Here is a 15149-nt window from a genome sequence, read left to right as displayed (position 1 = left end):
TGCAATAATAACCGATTCCCAATTTGGGCTGCATCCTATGATTTTTTTTTTAATGTGTGGATATTATACGGTGGGGTTAGTGTTTTTTTTTTAAAGTCTGGATATATATGGGTGGGTTAGTGTTGGGGTTAATGGGAAAGCTTAGAGAGACACAGCAGCCGAGCTGCAGGCAAGGCCATGCAGCAGCCGAGCTGCGGGGAAGACCACGCAGCTGCCGAGCTGCGAATGCGAGCTGTATGGCCTACTCGGCGAGCTGCGGGCGAGCCTAGGAATCGAGCGCGCGAGATGCCTAGGATGTATAGAATTGAGCACTCGATGATGATGTCATCATGGATGTCACTCGAGCAACTGTCATGTCATCAGTGAATGATGTCATCAGTGATGTCACTCGAGCAATCCAATCCTACTACTATAATAATAGGGCGGTGATGCTCAGTTGATGGATTGTGGGACTACACCGCAGAAACGCCTGCACATGTGTTAATAACAGGACACAGACCTTAGGATGACACCTCTGACCTGCTGTATCTGCCACAGGGAGACAGAGGATCCATCGGTGCTGCTGGACCGCCTGGGGACATTGGTGTTGGATTCCCAGGAGCCAAGGTGACACATTAATATAATAACATTGTCTATAATAGTAGTATAATCTTCTGTCACACTTTATTTGGATAGCATAATGTTGAAAACTTCCTATCAAGCGATTATATGTCACTAAAAAGTCTACTGAGTTTCATGTGATACACAGTGTGAAAAGTAGTTGGATATTCAGTGTTTGGGCTTGGGTTCATTTTAGCGGTGTAATGTTTATGGTCAGGCTGGGTTCGGGTTGAGCTTCAACAATGAAGTCAAGAGTTAGGGTTACTTAAAGTTAAGGCTAGGCTAAGATCATGATTAGTCTGTAGAGATACACCAAGTAGGCAAGTGACACTTTGTTGGATGCGATAAATAAATTCAAATAAAATAAGATAAAAATGTCTAATGAAAACCAGAGATGTAGTGAGAGCATCACAAACTCTAGTCTGCAGTATTATCAAATCACTTGTTATTGAATTGTTGGAAACGATTGTATGATGTGTGATGAGATGTGTGATGATCACAGGGTGAAAAAGGCCTTCAGGGGCGGCCTGGTCTTGCTGGTCCTGTTGGGATAGGAGAGCCTGGACTACCAGTGAGTATTGATTGTTATAGTGTTCAGGCTAAGATTAGAGTAGAGTAGGACAGGGCAGACATAGTCTGTAGATTAGCTAGATAGATTCCTTGTGTGCTAGTTAGTTCCAGTTAATGGCTAGAGTAGTTAGATTGTCTGAGCTGTTGCTCGTTTGACCTGGCCACTCTGCTGCCAGTTCTAGTGTGCTGCAGCTACCTCGGCCTCAGCCGCTACTGCCCCGGCTGCTGCAGCAGGATGGCTAGGTGGATTGAGTAGCTGCTGTATGCCCTAGGGCTGGGCGAAAAATGTCAATCGTTTGTTTCTTTCAGTGGCTCATATCGCCTGGTAACTATACATAACTTGATTGCCAAATTTTACTGTCCCTTGTGACTATTTGTGAGTGTATCGCCCAGCCCCAGTATATCCTGTCCTGCTCTCTCTCCTCTTCCCCCTTCCCCTGCTCTCATCCTACCTCTCTCCCTCCCCACCTCCCCCCTTTCTCTGCTCTCTCCTCCCCCACTTTCTCTCCCCTTTTCTCCCCTTCCCTCTGTCTCTCTCTACCATAAGATTGTTCAACCATGTTATTATTACTGTAATTGTTATTGTTGTGTCAGATAGATTTAGCTAAACATATTCTCTGTGAAGCCCTCGGAGACATGTTTGTGAATTAGGGCTATACAAATAAACTTGACTTGACTTGACTATGGAGATACTGGGCTTGTACACTGTTGATTGTTAATGTTAGGTCATTCCCATGTGTAACAGTGAGATGAGAAATGTACATGTTGCTAGTTACATGGCTTTGTTAGCAGGTAGCTCCTGGACTACAAACGAGTGGCCAAATGCTCTCACACACACACACACACACACACACACACACACACACACACACACACACACACACACACACACACACACACACACACACACACAGGGGAGGAGGGGTCCTCTGCACACAGGGGAGGAGGGAAGGGGACACACACTCATACCGCTTTCAGACAGATGCGGTTCTGGTTCTGGCTCTGGCTCCCTTCTGGCGTCTCAGAACCTTGGTGCTTTCTGGGGAACCAGCCCGCGTTCACACCAGTTTAAGTAAAGTTTATAAATTATTTGGTCTGGCGTTCAAGTGAACCCAGCCTTGACCATCTCTTCCACAAGTTCAGCATACAACTTGCTTTCTTGTACTGCTTTCTAGCTTTTCTTGAAATTCGGTAGATGCCCAAATCGCCACTAAACATTTGGTTGCCTCAGGAGACCACTGCAAATAATTTTTCTCGATCTTGTCGCTGCCTTCTTCTCCTTCCTGCTCGTCTTCACAGCCTAGAATAAGACACGCCCACTGATGATGTCACGGTTTGCAAGGAAAAAACAACTATGTTTTGGTTCCACTGAGAACCAACTTTTCAGGTTCCAAACAAATTATTTTTTCGGCCTGAACGCGCCAGCCGGTTCAAATGGGGGTTCAGGAACCGGAACCGGCAGAGAGCCCTGCTGGTGTGAAAGCCCTAACAGAGGGGAGGGGAAAACTACTCCACTAGTCTCTGCATTTGGTACACACACACACACACACACACACACACACACACACACACACACACACACACACACACACACAGAGGAGTGAGAGAGGGAGAGACTGTCAGCAACACAGAGAGGAGAGGGGGAGTGACAGAGCAAGCGAGTGGGGGATGAAAGTGTTCTGCGGGAATCAGTCAAACTCCATTCAAAAACCATGCAGTTTCATCTTGCCTTGCTTGGTACTGACAAAAGTTAACACCCCGACCATAAAACATGACAAAGGCTTGTTACAAATAGGTAGGCTAGGATGCACTCTACATGTCGGCATACACTAAACTACACTTGTACACTAAATAAGCAATGTATATAGCGTATTTAGGCACAATTTGAAGGTTTAGGCCATCCGCCGGCACCACGGTGTGTTTTAACGGGAGGCTGGGGGATTAACAGGCGACTCGTCATATCTAGCAATTTTATTCACTTACAGTAACTGCTCCATGGATGTATGCCGAATTGAAGAGCGGCGCCTGGTAATCCATTCTTGTAGCTGTGTGGATAATCAAGAAACTTTAAATGAATAGATGTTTTTCATAGAGCTTGGCATGTATCAAGTGTAATCAGCAGATGCAGATGTACAGCACAACTGGATGGGGGTGGGGAGGGGGGGTGTGTGCAAACAGGTATACTTTCCTTGGAAACGAGTTGGCAACACTGCGGGACAGCTAGATACAGTACTATGTTTTACCTAGTCTTGTTTATATGCTTGAAACCCTGTTACGGGACAAGTGATGTGACTGTTTATTCCAGGGTTCCCCGGGAGCAGCTGGAACACGGGGAAATCCCGGACTGCCTGGGGAGGGGCTTCCAGGACCAAAGGTGAGAAAAGGAAAGGCTTTGATTGGCTAAGAACACTGTGACCCAAGAGTATGTTAGTTAATTTCAAGGAGCAAAAGCTTCTGCACACCTGAATGACAGGTGCGTCGGAGGAGGGAAAACCCGACTGGATCAAAAGAAAATAACTCCCGCACACTGTCTCCAAATGCAAAAAGTTTATTTAACAGAAAAGAATAACGTTTCGGTCCTAAAACCTTCAGATTCTCTGAAGAATCTGAATCTGAAGAAGGTCTTAGGACCGAAACGTAATTCTTTTCTGTTAAATAAACTTTTTGCATTTGGAGACTGTGCGGGAGTTATCCAGTAGGATTTAATTTCAACCAAACTCTACAGCAGGGATACTCAACTTGCTTTGCCCGGGGGCCACTTTCGTGAAATGATAGAAGGCCAGGGGCCAGTTAATAAACAATCAATATACATTTTTCTGTAGCGGATTGTAGGTTTTTGGGGTGTCAGCCGGAGTTTAGTCTGACAATGTTGTGCACACCGGATAGTTAGTTAGGTTAAGTACATACATAAGTGCCTGGGTAGCAAGCAGACGGCGGTATTTGACAATTTAGCAGCTAAATCATAGATTATTGAAAGATATTCCATATTCCAGACTGAAATGCTATAACAGAAGTGGAGTATTGGCCAGAATGACATGAACATTTGGACACTTAGTTCACTTGGTTCACATTACAGGCAAATCCGATTTGCTGATGAAGTCATTAATCATCATTATCTTGATTGGTTTCCCAAATCTGATTTGGGAGTGTGTCCGCACTGCCACAAATCTGATTCTCAAGTCGGATCTGTGTGGCCAGACCTAAACAGCCTATCTGCATGGGTTGCTATGGTAACGACGTGGGCATCAGTAAATGCGTACGTTGGTGACGTCGTTTTCCTGCGCAGAAGCATTTGATGACGAGTTGCGAGTGACGTTCAAATCAGATTTGGTGGATCTGCGCGTCCGCACTCAAGTCACATCAGTCGAAAGCAGATTGGAAACTACCTCCATATGTGGTTTGGGACAAGTGACACAAATCAGACTTGGAGCGTCCAGACTCATAAAACCAATCTGGATAAAGTCATTAATAGGTCACTAAAGTTCACAAATCAGATTTGGCCTCCTAGTCTGAACATGGCCTTATTCAGCGGGTATCTTGCATGTCAGGTGCACCGACACTGTACACTGTTTTTTTTTTGTGCAATTCCATCGCGGGCCACACAGGGGGCGCCCGCGGGCCGCATGTGGCCCGTGGGCCGCCAGTTGAGTATCACTGCTCTACAGCAACTGAGTTTACGGTTAGTGTCTCCTCCTGAAATAAATTTGCTGCAGTTTAGTTGGAATAAAACCTGCAGTCTTGAGACACAATGTGGAGGTAGAGGATCCTGTCACAATAAAAGGAAACGTCCATACGGCTTTAATACCACAGATTGAACTTTATAATCGGTCAATCAATACTTTCAGAAAATGTGTCCTGCAAGCTGAATTTTCATTTCACCATCGCCTCCAGAAGGCATCTGTGTGCAGATTAGAATAGTTAAACGAAGGCTCAGAATAGACTGTCTGGCAGTGGACAGTGGATATTAAACTATTTGGTCGACACAGACAAACACAAAACCAACATTAAAACCGCTGCAAGTACAAAAGTTGTTACAAATTGTCTATTGTGGTAACACATTGATGGATGTGTTTTCTTGTTTGTCGTGGCATCATAGTAGTATGAAATGCTTTAGATAGTGTAGTATTTTTAGATCAAATTTAGTGTTTGTATTGAGGTTGAGATCTTGATATCATAACAGCACAAGCTGACCAGTAACCAGAGCGTAACCCTCTGAGCGCTCTGATGCCATGCATATGCATATGTGTAGGGAGCTGTGAATGTGTATAATAATAATAATAATAATAACAACAACAACAACAGCAAATAATGTGTGCAAATTTTTTTTTTAATCTAATTTAAATTTTTAAAGCAACCTTCATCTCTAAAGCCTATGCTGAATCTTTGCATATTCTGTGAAGGAGGAAAACAAAGTGATGTTTGAACATCTGATGATGTTTGCTGCAGGTGCAAAGCAAAACTGACTGATTCATAGAAATGAGAAACACTGTTACACTGCTGCAAGACACTCTTTATTCTAAGAAATTCACTTTTTCCTCATTTATTCAATTCTTCATTTTGACCCTCATAGGAATATTAAGACACACAACCTTTTGGAACACATTGAAAATACATTATGAACGAAAGAGAGCATCATTGTGAGAATAGTGATGATGAGTATCAGAACTTCTGCCAGTCAGACTAAACTCCTGTGTTTCAGGGTGACAGAGGATATGACGGGCCTCGGGGAAACCGCGGCCCTCCTGGGCTCGGGGTCAAAGGTGACAAGGTAAACAGTTTGAAATTGATATATACAGCAGTTCGGCCAACGTGAGCAAAGTGGCCATTGTTGTAATGCAATTGGTCCCATAGAGGGAAATGACAGAATTGACCAATTTTTTCAATGTGCAGCCACATGACATACGGTTATTAATTACTGTATTTCATGTACATCTTTTTGACGTTAAAGTAGTCAGCTGCAAATAGGGTTTGACCCGAAAATAATTGTAACAAAAGGTTTCTCAATGGTTTATTGTAGTATCAGGTGTACTTAATAACATATCAAAAGTCTACCAAAATCTGACCACTAGAAAGGTCTAATTTTCAAGATGGCCGCTGCCAGTTCCTTAAAAGACCATTACTCCTTCATTATTCATCCTAGACAAGTAATTTTGATGCCTAACCCCATGTTTTGGTGATCTAGGATTCAAATTAGCATAATAAATTATAGTGAAGTGATTACAAGTACAAGTATATATTAGAGCAATTGGTTATAAGCATATTTATGTTAAAAGTGAAGAAAGTTTTCCAATATAATTGGACATTTCTCCTTTTTCCACGTGCCATAATGCATAATGGTGATTTCACTTATAATTCACATTCTGTTGAAGCTTTCAGGAGATTTCTTTTGATACCAATAAGGAATAAATTCATTATTACTGTGTGGTACTGTGAAATTAGTCAAAACAGGGCCACCACTGGTCGAACCTAATAATGGGCTGAACATGGTGTTTGAGATCACAAATGAAATTCAGCGTGGACAGAATGCATGTCTTGTCCCCAGAGTACAAGTCAATCATAGGCATAAACACAACAGATGATTGGCCTGGGTGTTCTAATCCTTGATGAATGATGCCAGAAAATTTTGGCCATTTGGGGCCCCTGTCAGTCAACGGCCCTTGGAATCGTCCACACTCCCCCCCCCCCCCCCCCCCCCCCCTGGCTACGGCCCTGTATGCATCAATCCCTGCCACCCAGGGGTTTCTTGTTTGAAGTTTAGTGAGAGCTCCCACACCATATCAACTGTCCTATCACAGTCGATCAATGCCGAGTAGTTTGAACACGATGGTTTGGCACACGTTTCGCAAATGATTTTGCGATGTTCGGTGATTGGAATTTTACTTTGCAGTGAAAAATCCTGGTTCGTAACGTGTCTCATTGGAATGACACAATCCTTCTTTCGCCCTGGAGTGAGTGCTGCTATGATACCCATTCAGTGGGAGGTCCCCCTGCCATCGATAGTAAGGATATTGTGGTCAAGATTGTCACCAGCAAAAAGAAGAGCCATGTCATCCGTTAACATATCTGGGGCAACTGAAGCTGCTGCATTATTTTCAAAACGCAAGACTTCTTCATAAAGATGAACTAAATCCCATCCCATGAAGGCTATCCACAAGGAATTGTGACCCATACAAATGATGTGCCTGCACTGCAAGGCCAACTTAAGGGAGCTAACAACGGCATGTGGTTGAACTGCTTGGACAATTGGCTGTCCAAATGCTGCAACCTTTCGGCTTGTCTCTTTACCCACAAAAAGACAATTTAACAATGTCTGCAGAGTGTCAGAACAAACGAAAGGGCAGAATCAAGCTCAAGCGACTTTGCACTTGGATACTGATTTGTAAGGGACGGGACATTGAACTTTATATAACTTTTAATCAATCCCGCCGCTGTTTCAATGATCACTTGTTTCTGTGATTCTTCGTCCTTTGCTTGGGTGAAAGATAAGATTCTTCGATAAGATCTCAGTATCTGTGATGTCCTTTCCCTCATTGTCACTATGTCTTGGAGGCCTGCCTTCTCCTTCAGCAAAATGTACACTGTCCCCATACTTTTTTCTTTTTGTTTTGAGGTAGGCCTTTCCAAATGGTTCGGAATCTGTATTTGTCAGAAATTCCTCCATTTTATCTCGTAAATGTGTAACTGTCAACTGTTCCTCTTCAGTATTCTCAAGGCAAGAGCAAACCTTCACGAATGCCTGCTCCTGATCTTTGTTTTTGGGCTGGCCAGACTTTCTGCGCTTTGCCTCTGGGACTTTCTGGAACTGTAGTGGCCCATTACGGAAATGAACACTGCATGTGTGATGGTAAATCCACTCCACAGCATGTAGAGCACAGCAATAATATTCAATCCTGCCTTTCACGGTGAAGGCCTATTCATCTGAATGATTGCCACAACACTCAAGAATGGACTTCACGAACGTATCGGTCTTTACATAACTAGAGTATGCACTTCCATGTGTTATGTAGTCCCAAAGAATAGACAGATCGGTTTTGCTATTGAAAGGACTAGTTGCTTCTCTTTGGTGGCTCAACTTTCTTTTTTTATGGCTTTTAATGTCTTTTAGATTGATGTACTGCTTTCAACATTTTGAGTGTACTTTTTCATTAGCTGAAATGACTATGTCATCCCCTCTTTGCACGCTTGCACTGTTGATTCCATCAGCTCCCTTCTGATGAACTTCAACCACATCAGAAGCATCTCCTAATTCTTCATGGCAGATTTTGCAAGTCTCTTGGTTTATGACACCAGCAGTCATGGTCAGGCTACAATTGTATAGGGTGTATAGTCAAATATGAATTTTGTTTGAGCCAAATTTGATCCACAGAGCTATCCACAACTTTTCAATAATACAAGCAATATATCTATCGACTGCCAATATTCTCTGCCACCACCTTCTGAATTGATGAAAATTGTGACAATTAGTTTTGTTCTGTTTAGCTGTTTTTGAGGATACCATGAAGCCTTGTTCCAGTAAAAAAAAAAAAAAGTATTTATTACATATTACGTTTTAATAGAGTCACACGCAAAATATTGGATTTCACAATTATGTAATTGTATCTCTGCAATTTGGACACGTCCAATGGATTTCTAGGCCCCAAGAACATAGGGTTAGACACAAAAATTACTTGTCTAGGATAAATAATGAAGGAGTTAGGGTATTTTAAGGAATCTTTGCCCATCTTGGACGCCATCTTGAAAATTACACCTTTCCAGTGGTCAGACTTTGGTAGACTTTTAGTATGTTATTAAGGACACCTAATACTACAAAAAACAATTGAGAAAGCTTTTGTTACAATTTTTTTAGGGTAAGGTGTTTTTTTCCATATATGCAGCCGCCTAAAGCCCCATTCAGCAAGTTTTCAAAGTTTTGCTATTGGAGAAACTGCGCCCTCTGGGTGCAATAGTATCAATAACGATATCGCCGTTCAAAGTCAACAAAACACAGCGCCAGAAAGCTCTATGTACATGTTGTGACATCGGGTACTCACCACGTGATGAAATAATAATCCATAGTTCCGTGAAACATCATTTTCGTAGCAAATCCGAATCGAGTTACTTCCTTGTTTTCATGAAGACAGCGCTTCCGCTGTACAGCGCATGCGCGCATCCTTTTCTTTTATTTTTTTTTATTGCCACGGGACGTGGCAGACAACCTGCTTATTCCCAGGGCTGGCCAATGGAGGGCGGTGTGGGATAAATAAAGTCGAGAGTCTCCCTATTACAAGTCAATCTACCATGTCCTATGACTAAAAAGCTCTTATATTACAGTAAAAAATGTCAAAAATCTTATTGATTGGGGCTTTAAGATAATATATATATATTTTTTCTTAGGGCAGTCATGGGCCACCTGGTGTCCCAGGTCTAGTCGGTGCTTCTGGTCCCGGAGTTCAAGGGGAAAAGGTACAAATCAGACTGTGTATTTACAGCTCACGGGTCACATGACTTGGACTTGACTCAGTGTTATAGTAGCTTGAGTCATGAAGAGAAGACTTGAGACTTGACTTGGGTTGTGGTGACTTGGGACTTTACGCCGACTTGTACTTTGATGACTTGAAAAGGTTTCTAAAGTCTTGAGATCTTGTGTTCCACCAGACGACTGAATTTCAATTCTGTTTTCTGAAAGTTGAAACTGATTATACAAATCAAACTCATGAAGCTCTTACCAAGTTTTTATCCTATTAAAACCATAATGCATTGTTGCTTGTTGCCAAGAAACTCATTTTGAAGGAATGGAAGTCCCCCTCTCCACCCTCCTTTCAGCGGTGGCTGGTGGATATGATTTCTGTTATACGGATGGAGAGACTCAGGTTCCTGAGGACCAATTCACTTGGAATATTTTTAGTTGTTTGGGACCCGTTTCTAGCCTACCTCGATGAGGTCAGGGACGCCAGGTGATTCGCCTGGCTGACCTCCCTTGGACCACCTTATGCAGGATCCTATTCATAACATCTATTTTTACAAGCACGTCTACCATGTTGTAGTATTGGAGTGTGTGTGTGTGTGTGTGTGTGTGTGTGTGTGTGTGTGTGTGTGTGTGTGTGTGTGTGTGTGTGTGTGCACGCGCGTGTGTGTGTGTGTGTGTTTTTGTTTTGTTTCTGTAACTATAACAAGCTACTTTTTTCCGGTCTCTGCTAGCATTACAGGTGATTACTTTGGTAGGACTAACTGACTAACATAATAGTAGTTTGGATCTCACCTGCAATTACCACTCATCGCCATAGGTGTCACCCAAGAGAACAAAATTAAAATCTTATGGATTATAACTGTTGAGAATTCCTCACCTTGGCAGAGCTGTATCACTTATTTTGCATTAATGCAGCGAGTTCTGTTGTTATTATCTTGTGTTAGTAATGCTTTATTTTGGAAATACAAACAGGAAGTTAGAGCTGTTATTGCGGCTGACTTAACCGCGGGTATGAACGTCCGTGGAAGCTGCTAGAAGCAGTCAGAAACGAGCAAACACACGTGGAGCACCTATAAACGGCTAGAAACCTGTCAGAGGGATAAAACCTCCCTTTTTTCCTTTCACTACGGCGGTTGCCTGTACAACAGTCAGAGAAGATGTGAGTTGAAACTATTGTGTTGTGTTGTGTGGCTAAGATGGGCGCTGTAGTTTGATTGCTAATGAAGGATGCTAATTGTTTGGCTAGCTAGCTAACTCCTTTTAGGCTATTTGTTAATTAGTCATTCTGCTATTAGCTAAGGGGGGTTAATTCTGGGCCTTGTTATCACTATGTGAGGGGATTATTATTTCCATTTGCACTGTAGCCTATAATTGTACGTTTTAGTTAATAATTCTCAACAATTACCAGTTTGTCCCTAACTACATGAAACATGATGGATATTTCAGAACTGTTATATTTATATAGCATTTATTGTCTTTTATTTCCAGAAACTGTAAACCACTGTACCGTCGGTGACTGCCTTTACCACAAGTAAACGTGTTGAACCCCACCTGGTGTCCCAAGTGCTTTCTGGCAGGAGCCCTGTAGCGGCCAATTCGTTTATCCAGCTATTCAGGGTTAAAACCCAACATACGGTCCTTCGAGCCGGATCCATTGGCTACTACAGATATGACATCAGACCAGGAGGTAGCACGTGCAAGCCTTGATGGCCGAGAGAGACCCTCAAGGCAACGCCAGACCCCCAGGTATTTGGAGGATTATATCCTTGACTCCAACCACCACCAGCCTGCCCTTTCCTCCCGCCCTACCGAGGGACAGCAAGAGGAGCAGAGAGGAGCAGCAGCTGCAGCGAGTGGTAGCCAAGCAGGTATACCCTCAAACTGGGACACAACCATACACAGACCCAACTCAGCGGATCATCTTAGTATGGGTTCACTGAGGGACGTAATCGAGTCCATTTCGGGACGAGAAAGGCGAGAGGCAGCAGAAATGGCTCAGCTTAGTAGCCAACTAGCACAGTATGAGAGACGACAACGTCGTCGTCAGGAGTTACTGGAGCACATTACATCCCACCTAATGGAGGAAGAAGCGGATCAGAGTCCTCAACGTAGGAAGACTGCATCATGCCCACCAGAACTACCAGCGATGGTGGTCCAACGGAGACAGATTCCTGTTCAGACAAAGACTAGAGCTATCCCTCTAAGGGAGGTAGGACGACCGCACAGTCGACCAACAGAGTCACAGTACCCCAGGCCTTCATACAATGATGTGGGGTTCGAACCAATTCACCCAGAGCCCTCTCCATGCTCTCTCTATTCTAACGTATCGTCTGGTATGTTGTTGCTACCACAAGCCGGGCAACACCCCAACAGGCCAGACCCTCAGCAAACATGGGGCGCAGCGGCAGTACGACCCCACTGCTATGAATCAACTGGACCGAGCTTCCAGCCTCATAGGCAACAGCAGCAACAGCACCTGCGAGCCCAATCGCAGCACCACATTGGACCATTCCATTCTCATTCTTATGCTGCGTCGGACCAGATTGCACCGTCTCCAGTGCAACAGCAGTTCCCTGCTCCAGCCCCTGTACAGCTGCAGCCCACTGTGCCTAACCGCTATTCCACGGTGCAGAATTCACAACTGCAACGAGCTATTGGACCTGTTTCATCTGGTTACGCTCCCCCTTACTATGCTCCTATATCCTCAATCGCTGCATCACCTCAGGCGCTCTATTCTGCCCCAGCGATGATGGGCCCAGCGCTAGCATTCCCTCCTCAGCTGCCATCAGCCCACACCGTAGCATCGCCAGGCTTCGGCATGCCTCAGCCTCCACTATACGGTGCCCCGAAGCCAAAAATCCCAGACTTCTCCACAGATAGCGAGAGAGAATTCGCTAATTTGAAGCTGGCCTTAGACAACCTACTTGAGCCTCACCTGGGGCTAACCGAGAAGTACAAATACCATGTGCTACTTGAACACCTCAAGCTGCCCGAGGCTCAAATGATTGGCCAGTCTTGCCGTCACCATCCGTACCCGTACTCAGCAGCTGTGCAGGCTCTACAGCTGCAGTATGGCCAACCACACCAGCTGGCTCAGAGCGAAATAGCAGCGATCCTCACCTCCCCTGAGGTGAAACCTAATGACTCTCGTAGCTTCCAGAGCTTCTCTCTTCAGGTCCACCTCTTAGTCAGCATGCTGCTCTCATTAGAGGGACCTCAAGGTACTGAGCTCAACTGCTGCTCGCACGTGGACCGCCTGCTCAGCAAGCTACCAAGATATTTGCGGGATGGATTCATTGAGTCTCTGCAATTACAAGGCAAGCTCAACACTACAAGCCTCAACCCCTACAACTTGCAGGACTTAGCGGGATGGCTCCAACTTAAAGCCCAGCAGCAGCGTCTGTCCAGCAGATTGGTGCAGCGCTACCAACTCGAGAAACCTCCAAGTACTGGAAGGGAGAACATGCTGTATAAGGGCAGAGGTCAAAGTGCAGCTATCTATTACGGAGCAGAGCCCACACAACCGAGCGTCTCCAGCAATCCCACGTCGTATAATGGTAGGAAACCATTCCAGATACATTGCCTTTACTGCGACAGCAAAGAGCACTACATCAGCCGCTGCCGCAAGATTACAGAACAGTCAGCAGCAGACCTGGAGAAGTGGATAGCAGAAGGAAAGCGCTGCTGGAGGTGTGCACGTGCCCATGCACCTGAGACCTGCAACCTCAAGAAGCCCTGCGGCGACTGCGGTGGCATTCACCTCCAGGTCCTCCACAATGCAGCCCAACGTCGCTCCAGCGATCCACTGTCGAGGGCCTCAGAAGTTTACCTGACACCCAGCATTACAACAAGCAAGGTGCTCTTGAAGGTCGTCCCTGTACTGCTCCACAGTGGTTCTAACACAATGGAGTCATTCGCTGTCTTGGATGACGGAGCTCAACGGACGATGATTCTACCTGCCGCTGTCCAGCAGCTCCAGTTGAAGGGTGAGGGTGAGACTCTTGTCCTACGCACGGTGCTGACAGACCTTACACACCTCCGGGGCGCAAAGGTCAGTTTCGAGGTCTCTCCCAAAGGTAACCCACAGAAGCGCTACAAAGTGCATGGAGCATTCACTGCTTCAGGTCTAGACCTGATGGAGCAGACCTACCCAGTGCAGAAGCTTAAAAGGCAGCACACTCACTTACGCCGGGTCCCGCTGCAACCCTTCTTCAACGCGCGTCCACTGGTGTTGCTTGGGTCAGATCATGTACACCTCATCACTGCCACTAAGCCAGTTCGCAGGGGAGTGAACGGTGGACCCATAGCAATCCACACGGCCCTTGGATGGGCTTTGCAGGGTGCTGAGGGTTGTGCGCCAGAACGGGCTTCAGTGCAGCAGTGCCTCTTCTCCTCGATCGTTAGCCCTGCCGAGGTCCAGCCTGCCCTCCAGCTATCTACCTCTAGTTCTTCTCACCAGCAGCCAGCCTCTACTGCACTCTGGCACAACCTTCAGCCGTTGATGTCTAAGGAAGCCAGTCCCACACTCCAGCTTCGTTGCCAGCCTCTGGGGTGGCCCAGCCTCCGTCACCGGTCACCGGGGCGGCCCTTTCTTCGCCGCCGGCCTCCGGAGCAGCCCTCCCCACGTCGCCAGCCTTCTGAACGGCTCCGCCGGGCTGGTCGTCCTTCAGATCGTCCTCCCGACCAACTTCGCCGGGCTGGTCATCTTCCAGATCGTCCTCCGGACCAGCTATACCAGGCTGGTCTTCCTCCAGCCTGTCCTCCGGAACGACTTCGTCTTCGTCACCGGTGCCCAGGCCGACCTCCAAAGCCGCCCTGTCCTCTGCGCCGATCCCGTCCCCATCACATGCTCTTCATGGGGCGGCGGGATATAGCTTTGCCTCCAGCGGGTTTGCGCCCTTGCCGTCATGGGGCGGCGGAGGTGGCACCACTTGATCTGCAGTTATCCGACCAGTCGCCTGCCCGACCCAGCTCCCCGCTGTCAAGGATAACGCCCGGGACACTTGAGGAATTCCCTTGTCTACACATTGACTAATGTGGGGGCGGCTGTTGAGAATTCCTCACCTTGGCAGAGCTGTATCACTTATTTTGCATTAATGCAGCGAGTTCTGTTGTTATTATCTTGTGTTAGTAATGCTTTATTTTGGAAATACAAACAGGAAGTTAGAGCTGTTATTGCGGCTGACTTAACCGCGGGTATGAACGTCCGTGGAAGCTGCTAGAAGCAGTCAGAAACGAGCAAACACACGTGGAGCACCTATAAACGGCTAGAAACCTGTCAGAGGGATAAAACCTCCCTTTTTTCCTTTCACTACGGCGGTTGCCTGTACAACAGTCAGAGAAGATGTGAGTTGAAACTATTGTGTTGTGTTGTGTGGCTAAGATGGGCGCTGTAGTTTGATTGCTAATGAAGGATGCTAATTGTTTGGCTAGCTAGCTAACTCCTTTTAGGCTATTTGTTAATTAGTCATTCTGCTATTAGCTAAGGGGGGTTAATTCTGGGCCTTGTTATCACTATGTGAGGGGATTATTA

This window comes from Poromitra crassiceps (genome assembly GCF_964638095.1).
Source record: "Poromitra crassiceps genome assembly, chromosome: 1".
In the NCBI taxonomy this organism is placed as follows: Eukaryota; Metazoa; Chordata; class Actinopteri; order Beryciformes; family Melamphaidae; genus Poromitra; species Poromitra crassiceps.
The sequence above is the reverse complement of the archived record's forward strand: the minus strand, read 5'-3'. Positions refer to the sequence as shown.